This window comes from Equus asinus, chromosome 6, assembly GCF_041296235.1.
Source record: "Equus asinus isolate D_3611 breed Donkey chromosome 6, EquAss-T2T_v2, whole genome shotgun sequence".
Lineage (NCBI taxonomy): Eukaryota > Metazoa > Chordata > Mammalia > Perissodactyla > Equidae > Equus > Equus asinus.
Window position 1 is genome coordinate 47,340,780 of NC_091795.1, and position 20,915 is coordinate 47,361,694.

General features: G+C 41.0%; 1 long non-coding RNA gene across 5 annotated transcripts in view; it reads right to left on the minus strand.

Moving 5' to 3' along the window:
* Positions 1–4,289: 4,289 nt before the first annotated feature.
* LOC123286628 (uncharacterized) overlaps positions 4,290–20,915 on the minus strand; it is a 116,282-nt gene continuing 99,656 nt past the window's right edge. For 2 of the 5 annotated variants that reach the window (XR_011503973.1, XR_011503976.1), the window contains exon 4: positions 4,290–6,232. This is a non-coding gene — a long non-coding RNA (uncharacterized lncRNA). The remainder of the gene's footprint in view (positions 6,233–20,915) is intronic. The other 3 variants (XR_011503975.1, XR_011503974.1, XR_006529268.2) reach the window with 3 other exon arrangements.

A 20,915-nucleotide genomic window follows, 5' to 3' on the forward strand; every position in this document is an offset into this window, starting at 1 on the left:
ATAATATTTACTACCGTGAAAGAAAAATAAGGATAGGAAAATGAGATAAAGCTAGTGGCAAGGTTACTTTAGAATACCTGTTCTCCACCTTGTCCGTGTGTTAGAACCCCTGAGGAGCTGTGAAAAGTACTCATGCCTGAGTCCCACCCCCAGAGATCCCGACTTAATTGGTATTCAGTGTGACTGGGCTATCAGGAATTTTTTAAGTGCCCAGCTGATTCTACTGTATGGCCAAGTTTGAGAAACACTGGTTTGCCACACAACTTCCCGAAAAGTCTGGATACCACTTAAGAGGAGAATAGAAAATTGGGTTCTGAGACTCCTAGCAGCCAAGGTGAAAAGAGGGAAACATGATCCATTACACAATGCACAGTGTCCACAGAAGAAAATTAAACTGCTTGTTTAAAAGTACAGTTAATCTTGAGAAAGAACAGACAGAGATTTCTCCTCATGAAGAAGACATGGACTGAAAGAAGTGATAACATCTTCAATGGCGTCCCTACAGTATTCAATCAATAAATATTTACTGAGAACCTACTAAGAGACTAACTCTGTTCCAGACCCTGGAGGCTAAAAGATTAACAGACAGACTGGAAGCTTTCTGCCTAATGGCAATTAATAGCTACTATTGTTGATTGCTTTTCTGTGCTAAGCACTTTGCATCCATGGCTTCATTTAATCCTCACAACCAGCTAATGGGCATTTTACACTTGATGGAAACTGAGAGTCAAAAACAGTAACCAACCGGCCTGATGTGGCACGTCCAGTAAGTGGGAAAGCTAAGATTCAAACAGAGGACCGTCCAACTCTAGAGTCCGCGCTCTTGACCACTGCATTGTGTACCTGGAAGTAAATACAACAATAAATTGTATAGAACTCTATCTTAAAATACTCTTTAATGTGAAATGACAGCATCATTCCAACCACCATTCCATTAAAACAAATTCTTAAAGAAGTCAGAAACACACAGTGCAAGAACTACTAAAGCTACAAATGTGTTTTTCCTTTGCCCCAGCAAAGATATTCCTACAGGCATACAGCACACATAGGACATGCACATCATGTCGTTCACTGTGGCATTATTCAAATGGCAAAAGACTGGTTGAATAAATGATGGTACATCCAAACCAGGGAATACTATGCAGCTATAAAAAATGAGGAAGATCTTTATGTTCTGATATTAAATGAAAAAAATTTTAAAAACTGTTTCAAGACAGTATATAAAGTATGATTGCTTTTGGGTAAGAAAGGAAGGAAAATAATAATATATATTCATATTTTTGCTATATTTTCATTAAAAACCACCAGAAGAAACAATAAGAGTCTAATAACAATGGTTGCCTATAGGGATGAGGGAAGAGGGGAGCAAGATGGATAGGAACAGAGGAGAGAACAAGATGATAAGCATATACGTTTTTATATTTAAAAAATTTTCAAATTTGTAAAAGTATTACCCATTCAAGAAGAGAAAATAATGAGAAAGAGAACTGTGTGAGGGCTGAAGTCCCTCAATTAGTAAGCGGTAGAAGTGGAATTTGAACCCAAGTCTATCTGCTCCCAAGTCCACATTCTTGACACCATGGCACTCTGCCTTCCCCCAAACTCAGGAAACAACTCTCCAGCTATTAGCCAGCAGATCTAACCCGGATGCACAGGGCCCTGCACCCAACCCTTATAGTGGTTCACCATGTGGGGGCTCCAAAGCTCCAATTCATTCAGGCTTTTTTTTTTTTTTTAGTCTCCATCAAAGAATCAGATGACAGTAACAAGTCAGAGGAGGAAGCCATCTGCAAAGAGGGGTGAGCCCTAAGAAAGAGAAATTGAGTGAGTTTAGATTTACAGCCCTTTGTAGTCCAAGCGCTTGTTTGGGGTGAGTTGTGGGCTCTAAGCCCTCTTGGTAACAAACAACAATACATTCCAAACACATTATACCTGTCGGCCGGCTTTGTGGCTGTGCCTTGGCTTAGATTAAGGAAAGGACTCTTTCTGCCAACACAGAGCAAGGATGCTCTTCTCCACTGAAGAGAAATTTCAAACAAAATCTATACCTTTACAGCCTGTCTACGCCGACATGGAATAGTATGTCCTTAAAAAAAAAGAAGAAGAAGAAGGCAATTTTCTACACTCAATTTCTTTTCTCAAGTTTGAAATCATCCCAAAGCTACCTGAGAAGATATTTAGAAGAATCATTTTCAACATCTCAGGCACAGGTGGTAGAGCTGGCCCCAGACAATACAGCTGATCTGAAGCGTTTGTGTAAAATTCCCCAATTGCCCACCATGTTGGAAGAGCGTGTTAAGGAGATAATGGGTGGCCCTGTTGGCCTTGACAGTGCAGATTCTCTTCCCAAGGTATTGCTCCCTGCCTTACAGCGGATCTTGCCAAAGCTCCATTGATCTCCTTCTTCTTTTTTTGGACGGTAGGAAAGATGAATCAATGTCTCTTCCCTCTCCTGAACCCAGGCCAGCCAGGTTTACTTTGCTTCCAAGAAAGGTTTGTGGTTTTTCCAGTCTAGATGGAGAAAAAGCATTATTCTAGATAGAATTAATGTTATAAAAGGGGCCTCGGTTGACAATGCATTGGACTTTAAATATGTAGAGCCAAGGTCTGTTTGATACAAGATCATGGCATGACAGACTACTGCTGTCAGCATTCTTTGAGTCACCCCTTTCTGGACCCACTCCTTCTCTTTTTGTCAACCCAATAATACCTACTTCAGTTCAGTCACAGCTTGGGTACCTACCATGTGCTGCTTCCAAGCTGTTAGAAGTACGACGGGGGGTGGAGTAAGAGAGCCGCCTCCTCAAGGGATCACTCCAACAAAGGACCGTGAGCACGGCACTCGAGGTGTTCAGATTGTGGGAGGAGAGCACAGATGAGGAGCTCTGGGGGGATCAGAGAAGGCTTCCTAGAGGAGGTGATATTTGAGCCAAAGTTTGAAGGTTCCATAGGGGTTAGCCAAGCCCTCGATTCAAGTTCAAGCCTCTGCACTTCAAAATGCCACCAGGACCAGGTAGCTTTAGACTCACCCCAGTCCCCATCAATTTACCTATCCTGTAAATTTACCTGCCGTTTTCTCAGAACCCAGCTTTCTGCTGGTACTCATGTGTTCAAATGATCTGAGGTAAAACATTCCCAACTAGCAGAAGCAACTGTCCTACTGCTCCCAAATGCACTTGTATTTTGAAAAAGCCCTTAATTCCCTAACCTACTCAAACTGGAGGAACTTTTGCCTAGGGGAACTTTCCTGTACACCTCCACTCCCGCCTCCTTGATTGTGGTCGATATGGCAAATACTATGGTGGAATACACTTAAATAGACCGAAACCACTAGCTATCACTTTTTAAATGAGATTCTGTGAAAGTCAATCCCCTGGTGTTTGCTCCTCGCCTCCCCCACCACCCTCAGTTCCAAAGCTTCCCTCACACACAAGTCTCCCTTTGAACTCAAAAGAGATCCAAGCCTGGACCAGACCCAAAGCGCCACGCAGGAGGGGGCAGAGCCTCATCTGGGCGCTCCTCTTGCTCCTCAGCTCTCTGGTCACGCCCCCACGGTAGCCCCACCAGCATGTAGTAACAAAAACTGATGGTTCATGACGGCCCTCATCGTGTCAGGTGCTGCATTGAACACTTCGCTCATATGAGATCATTTAGTTCTCACGACAACCCTACAAGGCGGGTACTGCCATTAGCCTCCTCTGAGGAGCCAAGCAGTGAGGTAATGTGTTCAAGGGCACAATTAGCAGCAGATGGGTATGAGAGTCAATCCCAGGGAGTCTGACTCTTGAGGCCATGCAACACCTACATCTCAGCCACTCAAAGTGGTGAAGAGGGGAGCCTTTAGGGCCCCAGCCCCAGGTGTGAATCGCAGCTTCCCCACTTCGTTAGTTGAATGACACTAGACAAGTTTCTCAGCCTCTCCAAGCCTATTTCCTCATCTGCAAAATGGGACCAGTAACAAAACCTACTTCCAGGGTTGTGGGGGAATAAATGATGCTCTCTTGGCTGTAAAGCCTTTGGCCTGGGGCCTGGCATTTTGTGGGCATTCAGAAGCATTAGTATTGTTCTTATTACATATTTATAAGCCTGTGTATCCCCTCCGCAATGCCATTGAGGGCCAGGATCAAGATTATTGGTATCTTTCTCCCCGGGTGCCCAATGGAGTGTCTACCATGCAGCAGGCACTTGGAAAATGTTTATTGAGTAGATGGTTCAACAACAATGTTTTTCTCTGCTATTTCAAATGATAGAGTAAGGACCTCCTCTATTTTGACACACAATAGGCTCTTCTTGCTAAATTCCATTCCTTAACATTCAGAAATAAATTATCGTGTCTAAAGAGATCATTCTCAAATTCTTAAATTAGCAGAGTTGTATGATTTTTTTTCCCTGTAAAAAACGAGAAAAAGTCGGCCTCCCTTCACTCTCCCAAACCTCCTTGGGCTCTCGCTTGCCTTTCAGGAAGCCCTCACTTTCACAAGCATCAGGATAGACACTTACAAAATAAAAAATATCCCAACTGGGAAGAGGAGTAGATTTTTCGTTTTGTAAACAGACTTAGAGTGTCTTGAAATGTCATTGATCCTTTCGAACTTCAGTCCCTCCTAGAGAAATTCAAGGCCAAGTTAGCTCACGTGGAGTATTTTAAGAGAGCATTCCTTTTGTAAAGCGAAGCACTCTCTCTTTAAACAGAGGTAGTCACTCACTCAGCAACATCTGTGCTACTGTCCTTCCCCACAGCCTACACACGCCCTTCCTCCAGTTGAAGAGCACACACCTCATGCTCTCCACTCCATCATCACTTGCCTACCACCGAAATCTCCCTGCAACCCCTCCCAGTTGCCGGACCCACTGGGCTAATCCTGCACAGTCAGCAAACAGCCTGCTGAGTCACAGTGCTAGTTTCCTGGGGCTGCCGTAACAAAGCACCATAGACTGGGCGGCTTGAAACAACAGAAATTTATTCCCTCAAAGTTCTGGAGGCTAGAAGTCCACAGTCAAGGTGTTGGCAGGGCCTGTTCCTTCTGAAGTCTCTAAGGAAGAGCCCTTCCTTGCCTCTTCCATCTTGCTCTGGTTGTCAGCAATCCTTGTTGATCCTTGACTTGACACCTCGTTCCAATCTCTGACTCTGTCTTCACAGGGCCTGATACCCCGTAGGTCTATATCTCTGTGGCCAAATTTTCCTCTTCTTATAAAGACTCCAGTCATATTGAATTTAGGGCTCCCCCTAATCCAATATGGCCTCGTCTTAATTTGAGTATATCTGCAATGACCCTATTTCCAAATAAGGTCACATTCACAGGTCCCGGGTGGCCATGAATTTGGGGGACACTGTTCAACTCAGCAGATGAAGAGATCAGTATGAGTAGAGAGACTCGTGAGCTACTTATAGGGTGTGATTTGAAAGGTTTCCAGGTGAAAAGCCTCCTTCCCCTCCATAAAAAATGTGCTACAGTGCCTCGATCCCACCATTCAAGAGAGTTTCCTTTTGTTCTCAGTGCCTTCCTAGTGACAAATAAAATAAAAGCAAAACTTGTAATACTGCAAATGCTGTCTGGAGGGATGGTGTTCATAAATCATTATCATCTAACGCTCGAATGGTCATCCGCCACTTTTTAAGTGTGACAGCCAGCAGAAGCAAGCTTCTGTCAGAACGGAGCATGGAATCTATGACTGGAAAGGAGCAGATGGCACAGGAAACCTAAGTAATGAGGCCCCAAGGACTGACATGACTTTAGGGGCCACTTTGGGAAAACTGCCATGACTTGGGAAGCCCAGAGCACCGGGGACCAGCCAGCATGAGGGGGCACGAAGTGAGTGGAGTTCATATTCACGCTAGTCCACATTTACTGAGTACCTAGTATATACCAGGAACCATGCTTGGTGCTTCCTTCCACATACATCCTCTCACTCAGTCCTCACAATGACTTCAGGATAAAGAACACATTGTCTCCCACACATGAGAAAACTAAGACTCCAGGGAGTTAGGCAGCTTGGCAAAGGTTGGGAAATAAGCGTTAATGACCAAGTCCACACCCAGGTGCTGACATCTTCTTCCACATCACAGAGGAGAGAAGAGGCAACAGAATCCAAGATTTCCAGTCTCGCTTCTGCCGGGAGCCGATCCAGCCCGAAGCTCTCTCGCTGTACATTCGGGTTTGCTCTTCTTAACTTCTGCTTTTAAATTGGCAGCCGTTGTTCTATTGCGTTTCCAGTGTGCCTCTGTGTGTATCTCGGAGAGAGGGAGAAACAGAATATATGGGTCAATATAAGCAGACTCTTAAAAGCTTATACTTTATCATTGTAATAATCATAATATATTTTACTTTACAGCCACTCATAACTGAAGCCTCTGGGCACCCTAACAAAAATAGCTAAAAGAAAAAAGGAAATTATATTAAACAAAGGAAATACGACTATAAAACCCCAATAGCCAGGGAACTAAATGAACAACATAAAACCTCCAAACAACAAAACTACCATGAAACCGAGGGAGGAAAGAAACCTTTTCATGAGCTTTACCCTGAAGGATTCCACGCTGTGAGATCACATCTGTTTAAAGCACCATAATTTATCGATATGACATCAAACCAGGAACCAGCCATTGTAAACCTTTCCCGCAGAAACTCTCAGAAAACTAGCCAGGTGGTCGACGGGGGGGTGTCTGTAGCTCATAGCCAGAGCAACAACAGCTTTAAAATTTTATGTTCAAATACATCTATGTGAAGTTCCAAATCTTGGTACTGAAATACAAAAATTAGTGCATTCCATGGGGAAGCAGAATTTACAAACAGGACTTTTTTTAACTACAATTTTTTTTTCTGAGATAGTTCACCCATTCCTATTTATTGATGGCTTCTCAAACTGCTGCGTTAAATGGATCGTTTTCAAGAATGGATCCTCTTTAGAATTAGCCACTGAGTCCCAAATTCTATGAAAGTCTTTAAGGGAGGATAAAGGCGCTTTCGTTCATAAAGCAACTGAGTTCCTGAGCCTATCCTCCCCATTCTGATGTTGCAGCCATTCCAAAAACAGCAACTCCTGTTGACCCACAATACTGCCTTCAACATTTGTTTAGGAACCATTGTGATCGCCATATTTGTGTTTGGGAGGGCAGTATTTCCCAAGCAATTGCTGCCCACGGCCCTCCTACACGCTTTCTTATTGACCATGGGAAGTGAATCTGCTCGGGAAAAGTCTTTACAAGATAGGTAGGATTAAGATAGCCCAAGGGTTTACAAAACCATTTCATTGGCAAAATCAAATCAAATCAAATATTAAATTGCTGAAAGGCACTTCATGCCTGTGTAAAATGTTTTTCAAAACATTTGTTCATCCTGGTGTACTTTCTAGGTTGGTGTAGATCTGGTCCTAAGAATTGGGAGATTCATATCAGAAATGTGGAACTACAGCCCAAAGTAGCTTCAAGAGAAAAGCAGGTGAGAGAGTAGTGCAGAGAGGGGAGAAAGAAGGCAGCATCACAGCGGGAACTTGACATTAGAGAAAGATCCACGCATGTTGGACAATCAACCCAGCCTGTGTTCTCACCCACGCTCCAGCACTTAGTAGCTGGGTGACTTTGGATAAGTCACTCAACTTCTCTGGACCTCCATTTTCTCATCTATGAAATAAAGAGAAACTGCTAAACAAACTCTGCTCTTTTTATTTTATGGCAGCCCATGCAGTTCTTCAAAGGAATAACCCAGGTCTCATAGAGCAACTTGGCTAGCTCTCAGATACATTATTCAGTTAAAAGAGAAAGCTGTGGAATGGTGCATATAGGGTGATAGCATTCGTGTTTGGAAAAAGAAGCCACCAAAACAACACTGGATGATTTCCCCAGCCCCACAGACATATATGTGAGAGAGCAGAAAAGAATAGACTAATATGCACACACCAAGGCATGAGGGTGGTCTTTCTTCTCTGGGAGCTGGCCTGGACTGGGCCGGGGAGAGTGAAAGGGGATCCTATAACTTAAATAGTTCAGAACAGACAGTATTTATATATTGCTTATGCATGAGAAAAGAAAACTTGTATTTTATGTGGCCAATGAAAACTACCTTCTAGCTTGTTTCAGGGAATATAGTAATTCTAGAAGAGTCTCTGCCAGTCAATAAATGAAAGCTAGTGTTAAGATGAGCCAAACTTAGAAGGCCTAGAGTTCTAAATCAGGATGATGTAAGTATGATTTCCCTTACTGAGCTGAAATTTTCAAAAATTGGCTCCAAACCTATTTGGAAATGGATTCTGTAAGGCACTGATATGTAAAGTGGAATCGCAGCTGGGACGGGGGAAGTTCTGTGAGGGGTGGAAAACCTGGATGGGGTCTCTGTGCCCCAGCATGTCAACCCGTGGGGCCTCAGGCTTGCCTTCCACCACGTGCCTGCCAGGTATGGGACACGCACCCCCATCAACACCCACAAAAGCCAGTTTCCAGGGACTTTAATATGGTTGATGACACTCCCTCCTGTTAATCAGGACACAGAGCCTTTGGTCCCTCCTCACATGGAACTGCCAGGTGGACCAAGATTGGTCTGGGAGAGTTAGAGGCTTACTGTTCAGCATTGCTCTGGTGAAGCTTAAAGAGCCTCCGCGGCCTTCCTGGAAAGACGTTTTCTTCCTGTATACGCCAGCGGTAAAGGCACCAAGAGCATACGAAGAGAAGAGAAAACGAAACAGCCTTTCACAGCCTGAGACTGTCTGGTGACCGAAATGTACTTCTTAACTCTAGATGTAGAGTAGGAACCAAAGCAAAATTTTATTTCAGGTTAGGTTACCCATGTCTTCAACTGACTCTATTTAGACTGGCCAATCAAGGCAGGAAGACTATGGGGAGACGACTATGGGGAGATCACTTGGAACTGACACCAAAATGATTGTGATGTTTTCTATCATGAACAACGTTAGGAAATACATTCAACCACATAAATAAAATAGGGAATAACACAGGATCCATGCTCCATGTTTAGTGGAGGGAAGGAGAAAGGCTGCCAAGCTCTAAAATGCAAGAATACCAGAAGCAAGGGCAGAGTTCTTGTCTTTGTTCAGCCCATTTTGCACAAGTCAGACCCCAGAGAAAACCTCGTGCTGGGAGGAGGTGCTAATGGGTGGGCAGAGGGCTGGGGGGCTGCGTGGCCCGAGGAGTGAAGCTCCACACACAAAGCTTATTTTTAAAGGAAAAAAAAAAACAGGAATTTGAACCAAATTAAATATCAGCTCACTTGGGAAAAAATTTTATGTTGCAATTTTGTTTTGACTGAAAGTTTTTTGGAGTCAGTTCCTATTCAATCTGGTAGGCATCCTTCAAAAGAAGTTTGAGTTCAATTTATGAGTGTGTGTGCATGTGTGCTTTTTAAATCAACATTTGGGTTTAGCAAATTAGTACAGGTTTGCCTGTTTTCTGGTATATGGATCAGTCCCAGATCTGTTTTTAAGCACCAAGCTACTGAAGGATTATTATTTTTAGAATTCGTATTCCTTCTTAATCCCCTAATCCATTCGGGGGAAATGTCCAGATTGTCAACTCAACACACGAGAAAACCTCAATGAAGCAGCAAGATAAAAATACAAGACAATAGACAAATAACCAAGGGATACATTGTTCAGCTTTTGTTGAGTTTGAAATGTGCCAAGTTGGAAATAGGGGAGAGAGGTTTGTGATATTCCACTGGAACATATTGTCACTGTTATAACCAGCCCACGTTCACCGGAGCTGCCAATTATTCCCCAGCCACCATTTTTTTCCTTTAGATTGATCTCCTGCTTGAGGCTGTTTCACACCCAGGACTCTGAAGCTTCCCTAGTGGCATGTTGGCTAATTAAGAGCAAAATCCATCTCTTGATGAAATAATGCTGCCACTGAAAAGGAATTCTACATTTTTTTTTTAATTCTTAATCAGGCTGGAAGGAGCAGTATTCTAACACTTGTATTAAGCATAGGAAAAAGGTCTATAGCTAGCAATTAGCAATGATGAAAAGGACAGCGATTTAAAGCATGTTGCAGTGACATTTTTATCAAATTAAATGAGTTTGCTAGGCCCACCAGCTGCATATGCTTATTGTCATTTACTGTTTGGACAGCAACACATCAGCCACTGAGTATCAGGAGGTGCTGAATTTAATAAGTCGTTTTGACACTGGTGTGAAACGAGCAGATCAGCATTCTGAGGAATGTGTTCACACTCTGAACAGACAGGCAGACATTCTAAGCATGTGAGGTGACACCAATCAACAGGAAGAAATGATGAAAGCCAGGCTAGGAAGCAGGCAGCAGCGATGGCGGCAGCCACAGAGACACACCACTGCGAGAAAAGAAAAAGATACATACAAGCGCACACACCCCCCAAACCTACTGTTTCTTGGCTTAGCTAGACAGAGAATCTAAAGTAGCAGAGACTTTTCAGAAATACTGGGACACGCACCCATTCTAGGCACTGTAAATTTTCATTTATAATTTAAAAACCCTCACAGTTCCTCTGTAACAGCCGCTGGAAGAAGCTGACAAATCTGCAGATTATTTTTTGGCTCCCTCATGCTTGAAACACAGCATCACATTCAAAAGAAACAAACAAACAAAAATTCTTCTGAATGCTGGGAAAACAAAAGTTTTGCTTTACCTTTTTCATCTAATATGTTCGCTCTAAATTGACGGCCTAGCCAGGATAGGAGGAGGTAGTGTGACTTGATTTTGATTTACGGTGGGGTGACAGTATATGTTGCTTTCAAAACGCTTCCTTGAAATGTGAGACTTGGAATGACATTCTAATAATCCCAGGAGCTATTTATGTCTCGGGAGAGATCTGATACCACTATCTTAACCATGTGCCTGGCATCAGAGTTAAAATGCACCAGAAAGCCAATTGTCAATTACCTCCTAAAACATGCAAGCGTAATTTACAGCCTAACAAAGGTGACTAGTAATTAGTTCATGGCTTCAGAAGTTTCTAATGCCATCTAGTGGAAATGGTAGATTTGATCACTTGCACGTCAAAGGGGAGCCTAAAATCCCAGATAATATGTCATTATGCTGCCACATACTCAGAAAGACTCAACGCCAGAGTCCAGTCTCAAATATATCTCAAAAAAATTTGCTATGCTGCTTTCATAGAACTAGAACATGCCTTGGAAAATAAGACTTGCCCAGAATACCCTTGGATGCCTGCCCACTGCAATGAAATCACCAGTAGCACCACACCACCCCAAAGCCGTGTCTATAAGATCATTTTCCTCTCACTGTTCTCTCTTGACTTCTAAGCTCTAGAATCTAGAGATGGACTATTTGATAGATTTTTTTTTTTTGCAAGCATAGTGGGTTTGGTAAAACCTGAGATACCTTTTGATGTAAATGTTCCACTGATTTTAATCTAAAAAATACTACAAGATGAACTAAACATACTTTGCTAGTTTAATCCTAGAAGCTCTTCAGTTTTCAGTGAACTCTTCATAGATTTCCCTCTAGTGGAATTCTATGATGAAATTCTAGATGGGAAGAATAGCATTGGCGATTTTGTGCTTCCTTTCGAGATGGTCACCAAGCAGCTTTAGCCATGGGGTTATGATGCAGAAATCAAAAGGTGCTTCACATAATTGTGAAAACAAAAATAGACCACATTTTATTTTGTATATGAAGATGTGTAGGTAAATAGTCTACATTTCATTTTCCTCCGTATCATCTCTCAAAGACAGTCCTCTCCGGGAACATGGTTATGATAAAAGAAATCACTGGAACCCTGAATTCTAGTGCAAATTAATGTGAAACTCAGAGATACTCATGTCATTTCTCCCTGCCTCAGTTTCCTCATCCATCAAATAAGGAAGCTGGACCCGAAGTCAACTCAGAAGCCCCTTCTTCTCTAAAACTGTGGTTTGTAATTTCAAGTCCAAAACTCAGGTCTTCTATTTCATTGTAACATTATGTAAAAGTCCTAATTTCATAACAGCTATTTCACTTAAAATAATAATTTTTTTAATTATGTTATTAGTATGAGTCTTGCAGTGAATTTAAGAGTTTGGACCATCATCAACTTTAAAAGCAATTTATTTGTAAGAAGAGAGGGCTGCAGTTAAACAAACGCTACTCATCAAGATTAAAAAGAGAAAATATATCTTTTCTATATATATGATCTTAGCATCATTATGCTGAATAAAATATATTTGATTTTAGTGTGTTTGTAAAATAAAGTATAAATTTTCAGTAGGAAAGAAATATATAGCCATCTAAAATCTAAAACCTTTTTAAAAAAAGAAAGAAAAGGAAAAGAAAAAGAGAGAAAAGACGTCATTTGTAGTTCTAACATCCAAAGACAGCAGACTGTCCATGTAACACCACAGTGTACCCCTCATAAGCTTCTCCTCATGTACAATATTTACATAATTTGTATCATGTGGTATACATATATGTTGATTTTTTCATAATAGCACCTATTTTTCTGACTATAAAAATATGATTTATTATTGTAGGAAATTGCTTAAATATACAAAAAACGTAAAGAAAATTAAAATCACCCAGAATTTCAACACCCAGTGATATCCTCATTTACTATTTTATTTCTTTAAAGTTCTCTTTCTACGCATAATTTAACACAGCTAAGATTATATTACATATTCTGATTTTAAGTACAATTAACCCAAGAAGAGTCATTCACAAGTCCTAGTTGGAAGATGTTACAAAGAGGGTCTTAATCACAGATTATATCTGCCACTGGTAGTTTATTCATTTTTCATAATTACAAAAAAGAACCCTATACACTCAGGTCATTCAAAATTAGTTCTAAGCCACAGAAAATTATTTCTCAACTTCCTTGTCATTGCAGCGCTGTTATACTGCTGAATAAAAACCAGGGTCAGTGGAGGGAGGAAAAAAATACATTCTGGGTTTAGTAATTCTGCAAATACAATGTCACTGTCATTGAAATATTGTAATCCCTGTTTTGGACTATGGAAGGAATGGTTTTGGCTGTGTTTTAAGTAGCAGGAGATTCTATCTGAACCATGAGCTAAAGAATATTACCCAAAAAACAAATTTCCTGATATTGAAAAAATAACAAAAACCAACACTAACGACTAATGGAAACATCACAGACCCTAGCTTTTCCCCTGGATTATAAATCCATTTGAAACTATCTAATACAATTAGATTCCTGATTGCGGCATCTAAACAGAATAAGAAAGTATCTGTAAATCTTTTTATCTCATGGCTTCTTCATTCCCAAGTCCTTTTTTCTTGAACTGGCTGGAGTAAAACATTAAGTAATTTTTCAAGTTGTTTACAACTTGGCATATTTAGAACTTTTAATTCTGTCTTTACAAATTAAGACGATTCTTGGGTTGCAACATTCCCGCCTCCCAACCTTCAAAACTGTGGACTGCTGTTGTCTTCTGGCCTTTAGTTCCGTAGAGAGAGCTCTGAGACCAGTCTGATTCCTGTTGCTGGGTACACTGTTTTCGACCCCGGATGGTCAAGGATCTTTACTTTAGCCTTATAATTCAAAGACCCAGCAGGAATCTAGGAGTAGGCTTCTTTTATGAGCCTATCAGGACCACAGGGAGTCCTTTCAATCTTCTTTCGTCTTCCTCTGCCTCAGGAAACTTTTTCTTCCTGTACATCTTTGATCACCACTTTTTCCAGTTTAGAGGGTGGTCTCTTCCTCAAAAACAACAACTGTCATTTTTCTGGTCTCTCTTCCTGGCCCCTATAGTTATCCTTTCTCCTATCATTTTAATCTTTGCCCTTTTTTCTCCATATTCATAGAAAAGTTTTATTTTCTACAATATGAGTTCTATACTGTGTAACTCCATTGCGGATTTTAACCTCCAATTTATGTCTAACTTTCTGGCAATCCTTCATTATTTCATCCATTTTTTTTTTTCATTCTTCCTTGTTATGTTTTCACCTCAATCCTATTGCCTTTTCTTTTTTTTCTTTTGGTGAGGAAGATTGGCCCAGAGCTAACATCTGTTGCCAATCTTCCTCTTTTTGCTTGAGGAAAATTTCCCCTGAGCTAACATCAGTGCCAATGTTCCTCTATTTTTCATGTTGCATGCCACCACAGCATGACAATGAGCAGTGTATAGGTCTGCGCCTGGGATCCAAACCCTCAAACCCTGAGCCACCAAAGCAGAGCATGCGAACTTAACCACTATGCCACTGGGCCGGCCCCCTATTGCCTTTTTTAAGTGGTACTAATGTAAATATCTTTAACTTAAAGGAAGTTCTTATTTTCCAAATTTTTTCCTTTATAAAACAAAGTTTGTATGTACAAAGACACAAATGATAATAGCAAATACCCATCATTCTTTATCCACATATAACAAATGTTAATCCTTTATCATATTCGCTTCAGGTCTTTCTTATACAAATAAAATATCACAGCTGAAGTTCAAACCTCTACAGTCCCCTGGATGTAATCAGTATTTTGAACTTTTTCTGTATCTAGTCCATATTTTCATACTTTTACTACTTACATATGTGTCCATAAGTAACCTATAGTATACTGTTTATTAAATTTCTATATACTATATCATACTAAAAATGGTATCATTTTACAACTTTTTTTTTCTCTGAATATTATGTTCCATGGAGAGGCCACATTTAGGCGTTCCAGCTGACAGCCCCAGCTGAGATACCGCCCAACAGCCAGAATCCACCACCAGACATAGAAGTGCATGAGCCTTCACGCGATCTCATCCCTGGTCTTTGAGCCACTCCAAATGATGCTGAATAGAGCAGAGACAAGCTGCCCACGCTGAGTCCGGATTGAAGATTTGCGAGCTAAATAAATGGTGCCATAGTTTTAAGCCACTAGGTTTTGGGATGATTTGTTATGCAGCCAAAGTAACTTGAACAGCTTCTTCCCATGCTCTATTCTGGTCTCCCCACTTCCTTACCTATTCTCTTAGGAGCACTGCCTTCATAAATCTTTTGCACATGAATCCAAGAAATCAAGACAGAGTTATGGGATAATCCATACCAAAGGAGAAATGTACAGCTTCCCTTAAATGCTCTGTTATCTTTAAAACTCAATGAGATGCTATTTCTGTGGTACCAATCATTGGGTAAAAGAAGCAATTGAACTGAAACTGAAAGGTGAAGAGAAGGAAAAAGTTTGCTCTCTGAATTCTCTTCTGAGTAACCACGTTAATGAGGGAGCTGGAGAATCAAGAAGCATCTAGATTCAGTGCTGCTGCAGAGAGAAGTATTCTGGAGAGATGCCTATTGTAAAGGCAGTGCTTGGAACTTTCACCTTAAAGAATCCCCAGGAAACATTCTCCCTCTCAGGTGACAAAGAGAGGAGCAAATCCCATGGCTCTCCTAATCTTGGCTCTCTAGGGAAACTGCCATAGTCCCTGTGAACAGGTGCACTGGCAAACAAATGTAGCAGGAGCTGAGAGGAGAGTGGACTACAATCTTGAGACTCTGGTTCCACCCACTGGAGGAAGAGCCTCTGCCAGCGACTTACCTGTGCACCCAAAAACATGGGACCTTCTAGAGATGATCTATGGGGCAGTAGAATTCCATCAGCTGATGAGAGGGCAGCTCCTAATATGGATCTTAAATTTCCCAAGAAGTTTGACCTCCTAGACACATTACCTGCTCTCCTACTTTAAAGTAACTGACCCAGCCTACATAACTACACTTCTCTTTTACCCCTGGTGCTTGACTCCAGCCCAGTAACCTCGACATAGTCACAAAGAACTGGTGTGCTTTACGGCAGGGATTTCACATACCAGGTCTTTTGAATGGATGCCTCCTTCTCAAGTCTATTCTTCAGCCACTTTAGCATCATTCGTCTTCCCAAGTGATTGCCAGCTTGGCTCATCCCAATTTCAGAGTTCCTCCCAATGTCATCACTGTCAAAGACTGCAAGTTCATAGACTGAAAGCCACATCCTGTAGCAATAGCCACAGAAACATAGGCTTCTCTTGGCTACCGAGTCCCCTGGGGATATTTCAAAACAATAAGCACACTTCGGAGCACTCTGAAATGAGCCCTAAAGAACATTTTAGGGTGGGATGGATTTAAATTATTCTCCATCTTGGATCTTTATTTTCCATACAAGATTCCCTCCACCCTTATCACAGTGGGCAATTTATCTTTTCCTGGCCTTAAGTTACCCAAAACTGCTCAAAAATGAAGCTAACTTAAGAGATGCTGGAGGCCTTCACAGAGGACTGATCTATTTCCCTCCTAAACTCCATCTGGCCACCATCTCATGCCCAGGGAGAGAGCCTGACACTGACAGTCTGTTAAGAGGCTGAGCACCGCCTGGTGGACCACCAATGACAATGCAACAGGACCTGTAGAAAGCAAGATCTAGAGTCATTACCAGGATTGCCAACCCTGTGGATCAAGAAAGCCCATCCCATCCCTGCCTTCAGTGGCCAAGAAAGAGAATGTACCACGCACAGTTGTGAGGTGCTCTGAGAAAGACTCTAGAAGGCTTCATAGGTGGTCACTCCCATAGTGGCAACTACCTATCTGGCCTAGCCCTATAGGCCTTTAAGTTCTAGCAAACCTAAAGATGACTTTGGAGCTTTGACATTTGATCTTTCCTTTGTTTTAACCTTTTTTTTTTTTTTTTGCCTAAATATGAATATTTCAAAGGGCCTAAATTTAATTTAATCAGCAATAAACTGAATTACCACAGAACTTGGAGTTCAAGATAGAGTTCAGACTTTGGGGTCAAGCAGCCTATGTTTCAAACCCCAGCTGGTTCCATACCTTAATTACCAGTTTTGTGACTTGGAGAAGTTACGTAAACTCGCAGAGCTTCTATTTTCTCATCTCAAAAAAAAAAAATGGTATAATGATTGTCCCTTTCCATAGAGTAATTATGAGGATTTCACGAAGTATTGCACCCAGTGTGGATTCAATTAGTATGAGCTATGTGAAGAGAAATCCTATCAAACTTCATTTTATCTGTTCACTATTTGTCTGGAGTATCCAGGATCAAGAGCCGTCTCTAAAACCTTGGAGCAGTCTTATGGCATATGATGGAATCCCATTTCAAAGGCACCAAAGTGAGTATTAGCCACACACAAAAAATAGAATAACCTGGATGTTCTCTTGCAAGCACTCAGCCTAAAAGAGAGCAGGCTTCAGGCCAATATGCATTTTACGTGAAATTGAAAATCCACCCCACAATATGTGCTATGTTCTTTAGACCCAGAAGCTTCCTTATGCTAGAAGCCTCAGTTTGGGGATATTATGCAAAATGGAATGGACAAGGTGAATTGTATTAATTGTGAGATTTTGGAATTCTTTCTAAAAAAGTCACCCAAAGATACAGAGATCCTTTTTCTTTTTATTATGGAAAACTTCAAACACTTGCAAAAGTAGACAAAAAAGTGTAACAAGCACCCACGTTCTCTCCACCCAGATTTTACAACTATCAGTTTACAATCTTATATGATTTAGATTTCTACCTACTTCCCCACATCATGTTATTTCAAAGCCCATCCCAAACGTTATTTCATTTCATCCACAAATACTTCAGCATGTGTCTCTAAAAGGACTCTTTTTTAAACACAGCTAGACTACCACTATCACACCTAAAATCTTAATAATATTTCTTTAATATCAAATATCCAGCCAGGGTTCAAATTTCTACTTGTCTCATAAACGTCATACTTCTTTAATAGTATATTTGTTTTAATAAGCTCCAAATAATGTCTACACATTTCAATTGATTGATTCGTCTCTTAGTCTTTTTTCAAACTATAGGTTCTCCCTCAATCTCTTTCCTTGAAATTTATTTGTTAAAAGAACCAAACTGTTCTGTGAGTTTCCCAAACTCTGGATTTTGCCAAAAAGCTTGTAAAAGTATAATTAACTTTTCAAACAATTATCCTCTAAGTGAGAGCAGGGGCAGAGAAGCTGAAGAAGGTATTGATCTGCTGGCTAGAAGATTTTTATACTTTTCATAAAGGTTGCTGATGCAATCACAAGATCATTAGCATGTCAGTTGCAGGCTGGAGTGAGAAAGCCCAAGACTTGTTGCATTCCCGGGTCTTTTCCTGTTTCTGCTAATGAAATATTCCAGGAACCACCATTCTGTGTACCTCATTATCAATCACAAAGTTATTCCTGAGAAACTGCTCCCTTGTCTTTGCCCTGACAAGCATGGATCTGTACAACAGGAACTCGGAGGTTGAAGAGGTAGATTTAGTGGTAAAAGAGAAACAGAGGCAGCAAAATGAAAGTCTCAGGAAATATCAGGCAGAAGCAAGTGAATTGGAGATTATGGGTGAAGACGATGGGCAGGCAACAGGTGGCAGGGGTATCACAGTGAAGGTGGAGGGAAAAGGCACGGCCTCTGCCATAATTACTGGGTCTCATGCCCTCTGCATGGGATGAGGCCACGTGGGCTGGGAAGATATGTCCATTATCCTTTGCTCTGCCATGAACACAACCTCTGCTCCCCCAAACCAACAACCTTTAAACAATTCAGCAGTTGTAGGAGATTCATTCTGACCTGAGTCATTATGACAGCTCAGATATGGCTATGTAGTTATGGCAATCAGCACTGAGCAAACTGTTAGCCTGATAGCTACTGTGTTCCCCCACACAAGAGCCCTGCAATGAGGACTGGTCCCCCTTCATATACAATAGTAAGCTTCTGGAGCACTCCCCCTACTATAAAGGATCACACAAAAACAACAATAGCTTGCTGCCAGAGGAATAATATAAAGCAGTTGAACATCCTGATAAAAGAAAATTTGACCCTGTTTGTGGACATTTAAAAATATACTGTGTCTTCATTTGATTCTCTTTGGCTGCCACAATCAGCCTTGAAATTGAATGAATTTTTTCCTCACGTAAAAAGAGGCTTCAAGTTGGCACTAAACCCTGAGGTATTCTGAGCCTTTGATGAGAAAAAAACAAGGATTTGAAGGCTCACCTTCCCACTGAGAACAACTCCAACACCTGGACAAAAATTTTTTTAGATCTGTCTGAAGGCTTCAGAGAGCTACCAAGCCTATGAGGACTAGAGGAGCCAAGTTCCTGAAAAGAAGCGCAGAGAAATGAGTCCAATATTTGACACTGCTTTTGCCTTCCAGACATTTACTGGTTTTAAAGCAACAGCTGAGAGGCTGCGAGATTGAGCAGAAAGTGTTAGCTGAAGATTAGGCAGAGCATCTGGCAGTCTCGGAAAGAGAAGGAAACAAAACTTGGAGTTCAGAGATCACCAAAGAGGAGGGGCCCTGATAAACACATGAAGTTTCCAGTTGAAACTCTAAAGTGGTTCTACTCTAGGCATAATGATGAACATAAGTAGATCTGCCCTCAAAATGTGAAGCCTAGCTTCAAATGAATTCAATCTCAGGTTTGGTCAAGGTGATCTGGCCCTAGGATATCTTCATGCCAGACACAAAATAGATCCTCTCTGAAAGAATGTAACATCATACAGAACCTGAAATTAGCTCTACAATTTTCTATGCACGTCCAGGCATGCTAGGCAAAGAGACCAAATGGCCCAAAACCAAGAGAAAAAACAGACAGTAGAAATAGACTCACATGAGATCCATATGTTTGAGTTTCAAGCACAGATTACAAAGTAACTGAGAATAATTTGTTCAAGAGATTATAGGAGGAGATGAAGAACTTTGACAAAGAATTGTAAACTTTCATGAAAGTATCAAGTATAAATTCTAAAAGTGAAAAATACAGTGACTGGAATCAAGAATTCAAGAGTGGGACTTAGCAGCAGCTGAAAAGAGAATTGGTTAACTGGAAGGTAGGTCAGAAGAAAACAGCCAGACTGAAGCACAGAAAGAAAAAAATGATGGAAAGGCAAAAAAAAAAAAAAATACATGCAGTTGAAGTCCTGGAGGTAGAGAAGGGAGGGAATAAAGCAGGAGCACTAATAGAAGAGCTAATGACTAAGAATTTTCTAAAATTGACAAAAGAAAGAAAGCTACAAATTCAAGAAGTGCTGTAAATCCCAAACAAATAAAAAAGGGGGTGTGGGGAATTCCTCATCTTAACAAACATAGTAAAACTTTTGAAAAGCAAAGACAAAGAGAAAATCCTAAATGCAGACAGGTTTGGGAGGGAGGAGGGAAAGACTCATTATCTTCAATACAACAATAAGGCTGACAACAGAGTTCCCAATAGAAATAACAGAAGACAGGAGACAATGGATTGGTATTTTCAAGGCACTAAGAGAAGAAACTGGGCTTCACTTCCAATATTGTGAAGTAGCTCCTCCCGTACTCAAATTTCCCACAGATCACAACTACAAACTCTGGACGAAATTCAAGAAAGTAAACAACAACTCAAAGGCACTAGAGAGTGAATGAAAGCAGGCAGATTGTGGAGGAGAGTAGACACTTGGGAAGGAGGAACAGCATAAGACGAGTTACCCATTTTTATGGCATTTGGGTCAGTGTAGGCCAAAGTCAGTGCTGAGCAGAGTGAATCCAATAGAACTCTACTAGAAAATCCATAACTTTATTGGCTTGAAAAAAAACCCCAGAAGATATGAGTTTGGAGTAATCATAGTCACTGAAAGTGAGAGGGAAATTCCAGAAAGAAAAGAGCCAGAAAAGGGAACCACAATTTCTGTGTTTAAACTCTGCCCAAATCTCTGGTGGACAACTGAACCGCATGCACAGGGCAGACTCCACCCAAGAACATGAGCCTCAAATACCTGTGGGATAATATTCAAAGCCCTAACATTTATGTAACTAGAATCCCAGAAGAAGAGAGAGAGATTGGGGCATAAATAATATTTAAAGAAATAATTGCTGAAATTTTCCCAGATTTAGTGGAAGACATATATTTACAGACTCAGGAAACTTAGTGATCCATGAGAAAGGAGTATACAAAGAAAACCACACCAACTGCACCAAACTCAATCTATTGAACACCAAAAATAAAGGAAATCTTGAAAGCAACCAGAGAAAAATATATA